At 50.7% G+C, this 15662-nt stretch overlaps 1 non-coding gene across 1 annotated transcript; it reads right to left on the reverse strand.

Annotated features, from left to right (window-relative positions):
* Nucleotides 1–13951: 13951 nt before the first annotated feature.
* On the reverse strand, nt 13952–14072 carry LOC123847171 (U5 spliceosomal RNA). The gene has a single exon (XR_006791426.1). It is a non-coding gene; the product is annotated as a U5 spliceosomal RNA (small nuclear RNA).
* Nucleotides 14073–15662: the final 1590 nt, after the last annotated feature.

Here is a 15662-nt window from a genome sequence, read left to right on the forward strand (position 1 = left end):
CTTCTAGGAGGAACTCAATGTGCAGACCCCTCACCCTCCCTTTGTGTCATGCTCTTGTGTCTTGTGTCTCTGAACTCTTTCTTCTGCCTACAATGGCCTTCTGCCTTCGTCTAGTCAAGAAACGTGCAATCATTTTGATAAGGAAAGTCTGTGTCCTAAGATGGCCGACCGAGCCGGCGAGAGAGTCCCAGTCCTTGCCCCGGGGCTCTTCCGGGTTCTTCTCCCTGCTCTGCTTCCCATGTGCACCAATCCAGGTTCTTTTCCCTGCCCCGCTTCACACGTGCCCAAAGTGCCAAGTATGCAGAAGTAGAAGTGTATAAATGGCCCCCTTTGTTTGTGCTCAGGGCTCAGACCTTTGGAGACCACTCTCCTCTGAGCCCGCCGGCATTAAATAAACCTCCTGTCCTCCAAGATCTCTGAGTGCTGCTTGGTTCGTCCGTCGGGTGATTTAGTCCAGGTTCCGTAACAATTTCTTTAGATTTCATTCCCATGTCATCTCGGTGAAGTCTTCATGGACGTGTGTTCCTGGGAAGTTGAGCCCCCCTGAGTCTGTGCCCTTTCTTTGCTTTGTATTTTGTGCTTTAACATATATGTCTTTCTACACATGGTCTCTCCTACTATCTCCTAGGCTCCTGAAGGGCCATGACTGCCTTGCTCATTTCTGTATCAGCACCTAGCATAATGCCTTGCATGTAGTAGGTACTTGATAAACATTTGCAGAGGGAAGGAGGGAGGGATGGAAGGAGGGGAGACGGAAGAGAAGGAGAGAGGAATCAAGTTGACTTGCTCTTCTCTTGCCATAGGAAGGTGTTTCAATGATCTATCGCTGCACCCCAAACCATTCCCACACTTAGTGTCTTAAAACAGTAACTATTTTATTTGCCCCTGATTCTGTGGGTCAGGAATCCAGGTAGGGCTCTGCTGGGGGGGGGGGGGAGGGCTCTTCTCCTCCACGCATGCTGGCAGAAGCCATCCACTTGGCTGTATTTGACAGGTGGCTTGGAAGGTCAAGGAGACTTCATTCATACATCTGGCATTCCCACACTCCACTGTGCAGCCTCTTTCCCTCCATGAGGCTTGAACTTGCTCAGAGAATGGTGGCCACAGACTAGTTGGACTTCTGACATGGCACCAGATTTTCAAGAGGGGGAGTTCCAAATGGCGAAGACTCACAGAAGCTGTGGATCTTGGGAGGCCCAGCCTCAGAAATTATGCAATCTCATTTCTGCCACATTTTAGTGGTTAAAACAGGTCATAGGGCCAGGCCAGACTCATACAGAGGCCTCAACGGGAGTGGCAGAAAGGGGTGTGCTGTGCTCCCAGCAGCCATGTGATGTAGTCAAACAATCATACGCTTGGTGTGGGGACCTGGGTTCAGATTTTACCTCTGTCGTACGTAGGTCTCATGTGACTTAGCCTCTCTGGGCTTGTTCCTCTATCTGTAAAATGGCTCAGAGGATAATGGAGGGTTAGGATGGGTTTCAAATGAGCTCACACGTTTGAAAGTGCTCCACACAGCTTCACAGGCCCAGGTGTGACCAGCGGCAGAGCCAGAAGTGACACCCGGGCCAGGTGGCCGCCCACAGCCCTTCCCAGCGGCCCGCACAGCCCTGGGGCAGACTCAGTGACCACACATTTCCCAAGGGCCAGTGAACACTGGCCACCCGTCTGCTTAGGAACCCTGTCGCATCCTAAATAAGACGCAGGTCATACTACTGCCATTGTGTGACTAAGTAGTTAGGTCCTGTGCATCTGTTACTGAGGGGAGAGGGTAGGGCTGCCAGGGAGGATGTTTGCAGGGGTTTGGGGAGGGGGCAGAGGTGGTGCCTAATTTAAATCCATGTGGGAAATAAGAGCAAGAGGATATCCTTTTTTTCAACAACGCTTTAAACAATGCTCTCTGCCCTGAACTTCCCCACCCTTGCACGTGAGAAGCGCAGAAGAAACTCTGACCCCACTTGCCCAGGACTGTGAGCCCAGTTTGAAGAGAACAGCAGGGCTGAGCAAGTGTCCATCTTGTCAGGAGGTAACAAGCAGATGTGTCCCGGGGCAGCAGGTCATATGCATTCTTGTCATGGAGGGCGGCTGAGCTGCCATTTCTCTCTGGACTGGTCTCCCAGCTTCCCCATGGTCTACCCTCCAAAGAGCGGCTCTGTATCCTGTTAAATCACGGTTTCTTCACTTGCCAGTTTCTTTCTTTTTTTAAAAAATGTTTTAAATTCCAGTATAATTAACATACAGTTTTATATTAGTTTCAGGTGTCCAAGATAGTGATTCAAAATTCTATAGATGAATGGATGAAGATGTGGTATAATATATATATTGGAATATTACTCAACCACAGGAATGAGATCATACCATTTGCAACAACATGGATGGATCTAGAGCGTATCATGCTAAGTGAAATAAGTCGGAGAAAGACAAATACCATATGATTTCACTCACATGTGGAATTTAAGAAACACAACTGAACAAAGGAAAAAAAGGAGACCAAACACCACTCTTAACTACCCTGTTAAATTTTTAGTCCGACCTCTCCAGCGGTTCCTCACCCCAATGCCCTCCCCTTGCTCACCGCTCACCCCATCCTGGCCCCACGGCCTTCTGCTCTCCCTGAAACACGCCAGGCTCTGAGCTCTGCATGGCCGTTCCCTCCATCTAGAACACTCTTCCTCCAGATGTCAGGGTGGCTCGCCCCCTCACCGCCTTCAAGTCTTCGCTCAAAGTTCACCTTCCTAATGAGGCCCACCCCACCATCCTATTTAAAATGCAGCCCTTAGCTTACTATGCTGCTTGTCCTTCTCCCTTCACTAAGCTCCCCGGGGGGCAGGCGTTTGGTCTATTTTGTTAACTGCTAGATCTCCAGCCTCCAGGGTAGTTGCTGGACCACAGATCGCCTTAGCAGGCTCTGCAGCCACTTCCGGTCTGCTCCTTCTGCCCCTTCCGGTTCTGGCCCTTCCGGTCTGTCGCTTCGGCCACTTCCGGTCTGCTCCTTCTACCCCTTCCTGTTTTGCCCCTTCTGCCATGCGTACAACTACACTCCCCCAGCCCCTGGGGTGGCCTTGTCATTTGTTTGGGCTCTGAAAGGTGAGTAAAAGGAACGTGTGCTCCTCCCAGAAGGGACCTTTAAGAGCTGGTATGTGACTGGTTGCAATTCCCCGGTCATCCTGGTGCAGGGATCGGCGGTGCCTCCCCAGGCGCTGGTGGTGGCTTTGTTTGCCCTTGTCCCTTGGTCGGGACCGGGCTCAGCTGAGCCCCTGCAGCCTGAGGTGACAGTAGCCCTGTCCTGAGTCACTAGGATATTGGGGAGATTTGTTACTGCAGACGGATACAGTAGGCCCTCTGTAAATACCGATTAAATTAATGAAATGTCAATGAATCTCTTTGTCGTCTCCTTTAAAGTCCTGAATTTAAAAACCCCACTTGATATATATATATATATATATCACATATAATGATAGTTATAATTTTTTTGAGTGCCAAGCACCTAAAAGTTTGCGAGGCACAGATCTCAGCATTTCACACGTACTTAACTCATTTTAAATGGGAGGCAAGGGCTATGGTTATTCCCACTTGTCAGAGGAGGAAAAGCAGGACAGAGAGGTGGAGGCCAGACCCACTGGCCTCTGCTGGACTTTTAGTCACACTGTGGAGCTCACCCACATTCATGTGGATGAACCCAGGCAACCAGCCCCAGGCCGCGGTCAGAGTGTGTGCGCTGCTAATGGGAAGACGTGCAATCAGCATCTCCTTACATACCTGCAGTCTCTGGACGCCGAGCAAGGCAGGAATGTGTGCTCCGAAACGGGGGGGGGCGGGGGGGGGGGCAAACCGCTTGCTAACCTGCTGAGCTGGGCGATGGGTCACCTGGATGATTCTATGTCTGGTCAACATCTCAGGATGTTTTAAGTGGTTTGGCTGCCAGTCAGATTCTCCAATTGTGCTTTTCAGAGGAAAAACACCCAATCGTCCAAAAAAAAATCCAAACCCTATCCCTGCCCTTTAATTTTTAAGTATATATGTATTTTCTGGGAAAATTCAATCCATATGTTTCTCAACCTTTAATACGCTGAAACATTTCCCAGGGAGTATTTGACTTGCAAAAACCTCAGACTTCCCCCACCTTCCTCTCCTTCTCTCTTGCAACCCCAACACTTTAGAAACAGGAATTCACATTCCAGCAAAAGCGAACCTGGGGGGAAACCGTAAGCCTATACTCTGAGAAGGCCTAATGGCTCTGGGCCACTGAGATGCCCACAGGGCCCTCCCCCCAGGGCTGTCACCTCCGAGCCTCACACTGAGTCACACTGGCTGCCCTCGGCCGCTCCATGTGTGTCCTGCTCCCTGAGCACTAGTTTGGAAACAGTGGAGGCAGCTTCGGGGAGCTCAGAGTCTCTTTACACCCTTGGAGTCGGGACAACCAGACAGTACAAAGGCTTTCGTGAAACCAGACAGGGATCCAGATTTCTGTGGGGGAGCCTGGAGCCTGGGCCATGAGAGTCTCAGGATAGCTCTACCCATTCCTAACGAACCCGTTAGGGACAGGCCATGGGGAGGGAGCACGTACAGTGCAGCGGGCCTGAAATGCAGGCTCTACGGGGACGTCAGGCCAAGCACCATGTGGTGCAAGTGATAATAATTATTAATGCCTGACCTTCGTGTAACACTTCATAGTTTCAAAAATTCTGTCAGCAGTCAGATCTAGCCAGTTTTTTGGAGCCAAAACACTTGGATTCTGGTTCTTGGTCCTAGCTGTGCAACCCTGGGTAAATCACCTAACCTCTCTGAGCCTCGATTTACATTATTCGTGAAATGAAGCCAAGAACAACTCCCACCTCCCAGGCTAGTTGGGAAGCTGTGAGGAAATGGCAGTGAACCCACTTTTAAGTTGTGAAGCTCTAACAGAGCTGGCTGTCGTGAGTGGATACCTCATCTCGCTTGGTGCTCAGGTCTCGATGCTCAAGAGCCTGCCCTGCCCTGAGGATGACACACACATTTGCAGTTTTCTCTATATACTTTTTTGTACAAAGGAAAGCAGATGTTGTCATTCTGGCTTACCTTCCCATCTTGGGTGCTCTGCGTGGCCAACAGCACGTGCGGGTCCCAGGATTCTGGAGGCTGGGGAGCGCTTCTCGGACGGACCACGGAGCCTCCTAGGGGAGAGCTCGTCCTCAGGGAAGGAAGGGTCGGGGGCAGGCCTTGGGGTGGCTGTCTGCAGGAGAGGAGTGGCTTCAAGTGCCTCTGGGGGGCTCCAGCAGGAAGGGCAATAGACATAAGGGGTGGAGCGATTCCGCTAAGGCCGTCAGGGGCCCACACGACGAGGTAGCATGCAGGGTGCTCAGCGGCCAATCCAGGGGCCCAGGGGCCCTTCTTGGGCTCTGGGGAGTGCTGGGCAGTGGAAACCTTTCCAGGGGCTGGGAGGAAGGCACGGCAGAGTGGGGCGGGCGCTGCAGGGCTGTCTCGCACGCACTGAGACACCCCCGGGGCCCTCCCAGAACTATGGCCCCTTGAAGCAGGGGTCCCACGATGGCAGGTGGGGGTAGAGAGAGCAACACTGTTTGTCTGATGCTATTTGACTCAACGGAGACTCCTGTGCATGAGAAGTGGAGGCCAACAGGAGAAGGCCTGAGCTCCTTCGTGGGCCCCTGCCTGTCCCTCAGGCTGCACCACCCTCATCCCACCGTGGACAGTCCCCCGCCTCTGCTGGGTCCGCTCCTCTGCCTGCATTGTCTCCTCCCGCGCCTTTCTGCCCGGCGATCACCTATACCACTTCATCCTTTTCATCCGGGTCCAGCAGAGCGTTGGATAAATGTTGGTGGAAAACATGTATGAAGAAATGGAGAAGTGAGGGCCCGCCCAGGACCCCTCCCTCCCCCCCAGTATTCAAACCAAGTCCCAAATCCGTCTCCAGCGTCAGCTGCGTTGGGTTCCCCTGCCCTGGTCTGTCCCGGGGGTCTGTAGGCGCTGCCCGGGGTGGGGAGTGAGGGCCACGGCCCCACGAAGCCCGTGCCCAGCCAGCACACTCACCTTGCCCGGGGTGGGGAGGGCGCAGGCACCCAATATGCATCTCTGTAGCCAGGGCCGTGGGCCCATCACTGGGGCCTCAGCTTCGCAAGCTGCGCCAGGCATTGCTGGCCTCTGGGCCCTCCAGACTCTCTCTTCAGGCACCTGTTTCTGAGCACGAATGAAATGCAAGCCTCCTGTGGAGCCGCCTCCAGGTGAGGTGTGTTTCTGCTGCACATTAGGATCACACTGAGCATGCCACCATCCAGGCTTCACGCCACGGCAACGCTGGGGTGGGACCCAAGCATCTGTCCCCTTTAAAATGCCCTAGGTGACTCCAGGGTACAGCCAGGTTTGAAAGAAGGTGATGTAGGGAGCATTAAAGAAATCCCTGTGGGGACGCCTGGGTGGCTCAGTCAGTTAAGCGTCTGCCTTCGGCTCAGGTCATGATCCCAGGGTCCTGGGATCGAGTCCCACATTGGGCTCCCTGCTCTGCGGGGAGCCTGCTTCTCCCTCTGCCTCTGTCTCTCTCTCTGTCTCTCATGAATAAATAAATAAAATTAAAAAAAAAAAAGAAATCCCTGTGCCCTAGCCTCATCCCAAACCAATGAAAATAGGCTCTCTGGGTGCCTGGGCATCCTTTGGTCTGTGTGGTTCTGTTAAGTCTCCAGGTGGTCCTAATTTGCATCAGGGGTGAGGTCTGAACAAGCTCAAAGTCCCCATCTTGCCCATGAGGCACCTGCAGCCAGAGGGGTCAAATTACCTTCATGAGGACTTGTCATACACGGTGGGAGCAGGATATGAATCCAGCTCCAGGGTCCTGAACCCCAGGCCGGTGCTCATCCTGTCACACGGGGAGACTCCCTCCAGCCAGGCATGTCACAACTCAAGGGTTTGGGTTGGCCGATTTTGTCAAGAGAGATTGTGAGATCCCGCTTGACTTTGATCAGAGAACTTGCATGGGGCAACCGCTCCCCTCCCCTGACTTTTAGCAAACCCAAAGGGCAAAGTCCTTCAGGGAGACATCGCCTAGTTTCTGAGAACAGGTGTAGAGTGTCTTGGTACTGAGGTTGATAGGGATGGTGAGGGTTAAACATGAACTCGCCGGGGGTAAAAATCTGGAAGAAAGAACCACACCCAGTGGGGTGTTTGGGGCCGCACACACCCCACACTCTCTGGGAAGCTGTCTGGGGTCTCTGTGCTCATGGCCCTGATTCCCAGTGCTCTTTCTGTCCCTCCCAGCATGCGGTTCGGTGGGAGCATCAGGGGTTTGGAGACAGACTGCTCTGCTTTCCCTCCAGCTCCACCAACAATATGTGTTGGAAACCAACATTTGTTGAGCGCCTGCCGTGAGCAGGAATGGTACCTTCTCATCCTTGGCCTCTCCATACTCAGGTGGGGATCATTAATGCCCATTTCGCAGATGAGAAAACTAAGCCTCAGGGAGGTTAATCACTCACTCCACGTCACCTGGGTAGGAAGCGATGGCACTGGGATCCAAACTCAGGTTGCAAAGTCCCTGCTTACTCACCTGGAGCACCATGCCTCCCAGCACGGGCCTCCCCTGTTCACTGCAGTCAGCTGAGAGCTCTTCTTCACCTGGCAAGGTCCTCCTCGTCTTTGGAGTGACTTGCTTCCTGCCCTGATAACCCACACCATAGCCTGGTCAGTCTGTCTCCTGCATGGTACTTCTTGACCCCTGCGGACCCGGCCCATGGGAGGAGCCCAGAGGCGTGCTGGGGGGTCTCTATGGCCACCAGGGTCCTGGAACTCTCCAGCCCCCAGAGGAGACAGCCCACCTGTTGGGGCGGCAGAGCCCTGGCTGCTCTCCATCCCACCCATGGCCTCACCTCCTAGAGACTCCTCTTCAGCTCAGGAGGTGCCCCACCCCCCCCATCCCAAGAGCCTTCTTTCAGCTCCAAATACACCCACACCGGCTACCACCGCCATGACATGGTACTCAGCCTGGGACAGTGGGCTGGCACTTTAATTTTTTTTTTTTTTTAAGATTTTATTTATTTATTTGACAGAGAAAGACACAGCGAGAGAGGGAACACAAGCAGGGGGAGCGGGAGAGGGAGAAGCAGGCTCCCTGCCGAGCAGGGAGCCTGATGCGGGACTCGATCCAGGGACTCCAGGATCATGACCTGAGCCGAAGGCAGTCGCTTAACCAACTGAGCCACCCAGGCGCCCCTGGCACTTTAATTTTATATGATGTTTTTATTATTAACATAACCTTACAATAACATTAAAGGAATTTAAAGAGAAAACCGTGCAATGTATAATCTTAACGACTCCTCTTCCACAGTTATTTTCTTTCGAGCTACTTTCTAATCTTTAGTCAGAGACACGCACATTTTTTCAAACTTCATTCTAATCGTAGCGCTTATGAACACTTTTGTGCTCTGCTTATTTTACTTCGAACCAGCTTATGAACATGTTTCGTAGGCTCAGCCTCACGCGGACCCGACCTAGCATCTGCGGAGTCTTCTGTCGCCTAGTGTGAGCCATGGTCAAATCGCTCCCCGATAGCCGAAAATGACGGTTCGTTTTGCACGTACCCGCGGGATGGACGCCTCTGTCCATACGCTCCCCTCGGTGGGGCAGGGAGGCCGGGACTGCTGTGTGGGGTCGTGGGGTGAGGCGGGGGGCAGACCCTCTGTCGCCTGGGCTGCGTCTGCCCCAGCCAGGCTCCCGAGGCCGGGCGGTGGCCACCGCCCCGCGCACCCCCGGCAACTTCTGCGCTGTCTCAGGCTCGGGGACCCGCGGCGCTCCGCCTGCTTACGGTTTTGCAAGACCGGACCCACGTCGGAAGGCGAGTGACTGGAGCGGCTGGAGGCCGAACAGTGCGCGGTCCACAGGATGCGAGGGGGCGCGGAGGGAGAGTGCACCTCACAGTCGTGCCGCTGGCGTCCCCGCGTGAGTGCCGCGAGCCCCGACACTACGGCTTCATGCCAGTGAGCTTCCCGCATCACCCCACACGCTGGGGTAGGTGTCTGGCAGCCCGGGGCCGGAAGGACCCACCTGTCTCTAGGAGCGGGTAGGTGCTGATCCCAGGCTCGAGTCCCAGCGTGGCGGCTTCCCATCACTCCCAAGCCCTAGCGAGTCAGGAGGTCTCAACACAGCAAAAGTTGTCATTTCCAACGACCTCAGGAAGCAGCTGGAACTTCGGAGCCACACCCCACTGGGCAGGAAGAGGGGCTGGGGTGTTGGGGCGGTGGGGGGGGGTGACAATGAGGTGACAGGCAGAAGCTCCCGGGAGAGCCGAAGAAGGCAAGGGTCTAAGTCCTGCAAACACCCGAGAGGAAGTTCCTATCCCTCTCCATTGTGGTTGTCATTTTTAAGGTACACGCTGTGCCTCCATCTGTGTGAGAAGCTTCTGGAAGGCAGGGTCTGGGTTACACTCTACTTTGACCTTGAGAATTGATGAGTCCCCACCACGGTGGGGCCAGCCTCCTGAGCTTGGCTGGGAAGGATGGGTGTGATCCCAGTTGGTATAAAGACACGGGAAGGGCAAGCCAGGCTGGGAGATGGGAATGGGCAGGGAGTGTGTGGGGTGAGTGGGGGACCAGTGAGGAGACAGCACTCACTAGGTTGGGTCTGTGTTGGGAAAAGAAATCAGGCTGGAAGCAGGGCCCCTGGACAAGCCGTTAGCCTGGAGAGAGCTCTGACTTTCTCTGGCTCAGAGTGGAGAACAGTGATGAGGGTGAGGGGGTTGATTACATTTGGCACCTTCTTGTAATCAGTCGAGGGGAAAAATATAACCCAACACTAGATTAGGTAAACAACCGAGATCCACGGGGCCAAGTCCAGACCCTGAGTGAAAACAGGCTGTCTAGTGCCTGTCTCAATTCAAACAACACTCTCCGATGAGTGCAGTCTGCAGATGGTCCCAGGAAAGAGCGGCGGTGACTCTGAGGGTGAGGCCTAGCCACTGCCTTGGCCAACGGCTGAGTTCTGGGGGCCGATGACGCTCAGGCCAGACCCGCTGCACACCACCACCAGGATGGCTCCTTGGAGGGTGGGAGAGGATCCTTTCTCTGCAACGCCCCCTCTGTTCCTCACCTCTGTGGTTCCTCCAGAGGCTCCAGACCCACCAGGAAAACCAGGGGAGGCAGAGACCATATTCTGGAATGGCCGGGGCTTGCTCCAAAAGCCTCTACACCTCGACTCTGGGGCTCCACCACCTTCACCTTGTTCTCTAGGGTTGGCAATGGGGGAGGTGGTCAGCCCCTTCTCTGGGTCCCAGCCTCTTGGGTTGTTCGCTAATTTTGGTTGGAACTCTGGTGTTAAGTAAAAACATCAGGGATCCCTGGCAAGGACTCAGATGAAATGAGACTTAGAAAAACAGAAGAGTCTTTAAGTCTTCCCAAGCAGTGTAAGCAAACAACAGCCCAAGCTGTTGACGGCCCCTGGAGAATACCCCTTGGCAACAGCCAGCTCCACACCACCTGCCTTTAACTGGGGAGCTTTTCTCTGCCTGTGGTTCAGGTTAGAAATTCTGACCCATATGTCCAGCTGACTCTTGGATATTTCCATCTGAATGGAAACACCTCAAACTCAACAGGTCAAAGCCAAAGTCTCCCCCCACCCTTGACAGCCCTATATGTCCACTTCGTTCTCTCTGTCTCTCTCTCACTCAGCGGTGGGTTCCACCATCCTCCCAGAGACCAGAACCAGGCATGTGGGACACTGCCCCCACTCCCTTGAAATGTAATGAAAACCATTCATTGCAGGGCAGCATCCTTCTAAGGGCGAGGTGGTGGTCCAGTCTCTGTGAGTGGGGATATAGATCTCCGTCCAGCTTCCTTCCCCTTGCAGCAAGGAGTGGGGAGAACAGGTGAGAATGGCTGAATTTGTGACTTACTGTTCAGGGCAGCACAGAGAAAGACTTAGTGGTCACTGAAGGTTCATGTTGTAAAAAAAGTAGGTGAAAGGGTCGCCTGGGTGGCTCAGTTGTTAAGCGTCTGCCTTTGGCTCAGGTCATGATCCCAGGGTCCTGGGATCGAGCCCCACATTGGGCTCCCTGCTCAGCGGGAGGCCTGCTTCTCCCTCTCCCACTCCCCCTGCTTGTGTTCCCTCTCTCGCTGTGTCTCTCTCTGTCAAATAAATAAATAAAATCTTAAAAAAAAAAAAAGTAGGTGAAAGCTACAAGGCACATTGTGTTAAGTTGGAAAGACGGCTATGAACACCTTATCTTAAAAATAAATATTTTTCAGTGTCTGTTACCACCAAGGCAGCACCCTTGCCCCCATCCCTCACCTCCCCCGACCCCCATGCTCACGTGCACCCCAAGCTCCCAGACTGTGGTCTCTAATATCATTCTCCACTAACAGGAATGAGGATTCCATAGAGGACAGCTGATTCCATGTCTTTAAGAGGCAGGGAAAAAATCAGGATGGGGTCTGGAATGTCTTGTTGTTGCCAGAAAGCAAGAATGCTTTTAAGAATGTCAAGGGCAGTGCTGTGAGGACCAAGAAGCCAAACCAAGGGGTTCCTGAACCCAGCCTTGACCATTAGGGCATTAATTAGAACAAGTTGAGCCAGAGAAGGAATGTGGATTCATTATAATACTAAAAAAAAAACCTTTAAAGTGTACAGAGAAATGGTTGGCGATCACAAAGAGAGTGAATATAATGGGCTATGTTAATTTGTATTGACTTTAGTAAGTGGGGCATTTCATAGAAACAGGTCTTTTGTTTCTTCTCTTAATTATAAATCTGTTTATAAAAGATAGATGTGTGCTTGTTTCTAACTGTGAAAGGAAGAAAGAATAAATGCAGGGAACTCTGAGGCAACCAATTTTTTTTTTTTTTTTGGAAGAAGTGGGTACTGTCCCAGGACAGGGCTTCTCAATCCTGAGGTCACGCAGGACAACTGAGCAAAGCAAGGTCCCCCTGTGTTCATAGTGGGCCCAGGGGGAGACAGAACTGCAGAGATTTGGCGCCTCCTTCCTTAGGGGATGAAAGTTCGAGATGGCCCCTCTAGGTGAAAATACACCATTCAGCAAGGAGATGCACATTTTTAATAATGCTAACAGACCAGGGCAATATACCATGACATAAGGCTGGCCAAGCAAGATGCCGATTCATCTCATTTCAGGGGGAAAATGTAATGCTGAGAAACCGAAAACCTTCCTGAAAGGTGTGGACTTGACCTAGTGAAGTAACAAAATTTGATTATACAAGGGAAGCTCCCCATATTTGACCTCTTCTCATCAGACTTTGCAACCCAGGCTCACAGCCTGACCCAGAATCGATTCTTCAACCACTCAGATTTTCACAGACTCCAGTGGTTTGGGATGGTTCTCTTCCTTTTGGTCTGGTAAGATTGTTAAAATCCCTAGGAAGGTAAAAATAGTATTTGGTAAAATCACCGAAATCCTAGGAAGGTGTCAAAATTGGCACCCCAAGAAGGTGTGGAATTTAGGATGAGAAACAGAGTGAAATCCACATTATTAGCACTTTTATAACGGGTTTTGATAATAAAGGTATTAAGCCACTTTGGAATTGCGATGTTTTGTATATTTAATACGTTTAGAGCTTTTAAAAGGGTCTACTGTATTAAATTTGTAAATTTAATTAAATGCTTGGAGGTGTTTCTTTAAGCTGGCAATCAATGTTAAATGTTTGTGAAAATCCAATGTGCTAAATGCATGAATTTAAAAAAAAAAGATCTTATTTTTTTAGAACAGCTTTAGGTTTATAGCAAAACTGAGCAGAAAGTGGAGAGTTCCCATATGCTCGCCTGCCCCCAACGACACACAGCCTCCCAACACTCCCAACATTCCCCAGAAGAGTGGAACATTTATTACAATCAGTGAACCTACACTGACACATCATTATCAACCAACAGTAGGGTTCACCCTTGGTGGTGTATAGTCTATGGGTCTTGACAAATGTATACTGACATGTATCCACCATTATAGTGTCCTACAGAATAGTTTTACTGTCCTAAACATCCTCTGTGCTCTGTCTACTCGTCCTTTCCTTCCCACTAGTCCCTGGCAACCTCTGATCTTTTTACTGCCTCTCTAGTTTTGCCTTTTCCAGGCTGTCCTATACTTAGAGTCATATAGTATGTAGCCTTTACAGCTTGGCTTCTTTCACTCTGTAACATGTGCTTACGTTTCCTGCATGTCTTCATGGCTTGCTAGCTCATTCTTCCCCCTTTAGGGCTGAATAATATTCCATGGTCTAGGTGTGCCACAGTTTGTTCATCTATTCACTTACAAAAGCACATTGCGCGGGGCGCCTGGGTGGCTCAGTCGTTAAGCATCTGCCTTCTGCTCAGGTCGTGATCCTGGAGTCCTGGGATCGAGCCCCACATCGGGCTCCCTGCTCCACGGGAGGCCTGCTTCTCCCTCTCTCACTCCCCCTGCTTGTGTTCCCTCTCTCGCGGTGTCTCTCTTTGTCAAATAAATAAATAAAATCTTAAACAAAAAAAAGGACATTGTGTTTGCTTGCAGGTTTTGCAAATTATGAATAAAGCTGCTATAAATATCTGTGTATTGGTTTTTGTGTGGACAGAAGTTTTCAACTCCATTGGGTAAAATGCCAAGGAGCACAATTGCTGGATGATATGAGAGTGTGTTCAATTTTGTAAGAAACTGCCATCTACCTTCCAAAGTGGTGATACCGTTTTGCATGCCCACCCACCCAATCCCCCCAGCAATGCCCCCCAGCGATGAATGAAAGTTCCTGTGGCTCCACATCCTGACCAGCATTTGTTGCTATTACTGTTTGGGGGGTTGGCCATTCTAAGAGGTGGGTAGTGATATCTCATTGTTGCTTACAATGAATTTGATGAGGAAATGAAAAAGCCACAATGAGATATCACCTCACACCAGGCGCATAAAAAAACACAAGAAATAACAAGTGTTGGTGACAGTGTGGAGGAAAGGCAGCCCTTGTGCTCTGTGGGAATGTAAATTGGTGCAGCCACTGTGGGAAACAGTATGGAGGTTACTCAAAAAACTGAAAACAGAAGTACCATACAATCTAGTAATTCCACGGAAATCTTTAGTAAAAGGCGAAAGATTTATGCGATCTGAAGGGGCGCCTGGGTGGCTCAGTTGGTTAAGCGACTGCCTTCGGCTCAGGTCATGATCCTGGAGTCCCTGGATCGAGTCCCGCATCGGGCTCCCTGCTCAGCAGGGAGTCTGCTTCTCCCTCTCCCACTCCCCCTGCTTGTGTTCCCTCTCTCGCTGTGTCTTTCTCTGTCAAATAAATAAATAAAATCTTTAAAAAAAAAAAAAAAAAGAACCCTTTACAATCTAGTAATTCCACTTTGGGGTATTTACCTGAAGAAAACAAAACCACTAATTGGAAAAGATATATACACCCTCATGTTCATTGCTCCATTATTTACAGTAGCCAAGATATGGAAGCCAAAGTGCCCAACGATAGATGAATGGATAAAGAAGAGGTGGTGTATACACAATGGAATATTACTCAGCCATAAAAAGGAATAAAATTTTGCCATTCACAACAATATGAATGGACCTAGAGGGTGTTATACTAAGTGAAATAAGCCAGACAAAGACAAATACCACATGAGCTCATATGTGGAAAAAAACACAACAAACACACAATAATAACAAAAAAGGGAGAGAAACAAGACTCGTAAATATAGAGAACAAACTGGTGGTTGCCAAGGTGGGGGAGAATGGGTGAAGGGGATTAAGAAGTAAATTTCCAGTAGTAAAATAAACAAGTCATGGGGATGAAAAGTACAGCATAGGGAATATAGTCAATAATATTGTAATACACTTACCGTGGTGAGCATTTCCAAATGTATAAAACTGTCGAATCACTATGTTGTATGCCTGAAACTGATTTAATATTATAGGTTAACTACACTTCAATTAAAAATTTTTTAAAATGGGCATCAAACCATGTGTAAATAGTAGTCAACATTCCTCTCCATTGCCCAGAGGCTCTCCAGACTTGATGAGCCATCAGTGTTCTATATGAATATGCACCAGAAAGCGTGCCTGAGTGAAGCAGGTGAGGAAGGGCCGAGTTATTCCTGGTTGTAGATAGAAGGACTTAGGGAGGAGGAGTGTCAAGGGCAAAGGGAGTTAGTCAAGGATGGAGAGAGGGGGACAAAGAAATATGGTGGGAGAACAAAACTCAGGACGGTGGAAATGACTAAGAAAAATTTTAAGAATGGGCAACTTAGTATTTTTTTTGGTGGATTTAACGTTGTTGTAATGGGCTCAGTTTCCACAAGTGGGCTGCCCTGTGTGAGTGTGGGGTGTTTTGTGTGGAACTCCAGGAGAAGTGACCGAGCTCCATACCTGTGTCCCTGAGGGGTAGAGAAGGATCAGCTATGGGCAGGGGGAGGTGAGGACACCCACAGCCTGTGGCAGAAACCTGCAGACTAACTAACTAATGGTGGTCCCTCCCCACAGGGACATAGGGAAGGGGGAGGGGTCTCTATGTGACCCGGGAGGCCGAAGTGTGTTGGAACCGGCCTTTATCAGCTCACAAGCTGATTGTTCCATTTTCAGGAATTTTTGCGAGTTGATTATTAAACTCTCAGTAGATAGAAATCTGCCCGGAGGCATTTACCTCCCGGAAGTTGGCACAAACATTACAAATCAGCAACTTCCCCAACTCCGCTCACAGCTACTGGTTAAACAGTGACGGGCGCAC

The sequence above is a fragment of the Mirounga angustirostris genome, unplaced genomic scaffold (assembly GCF_029215605.1).
Source record: "Mirounga angustirostris isolate CCGP_5_RB_7025 unplaced genomic scaffold, mMirAng1.0.hap1 SCAF_6, whole genome shotgun sequence".
NCBI lineage: Eukaryota > Metazoa > Chordata > Mammalia > Carnivora > Phocidae > Mirounga > Mirounga angustirostris.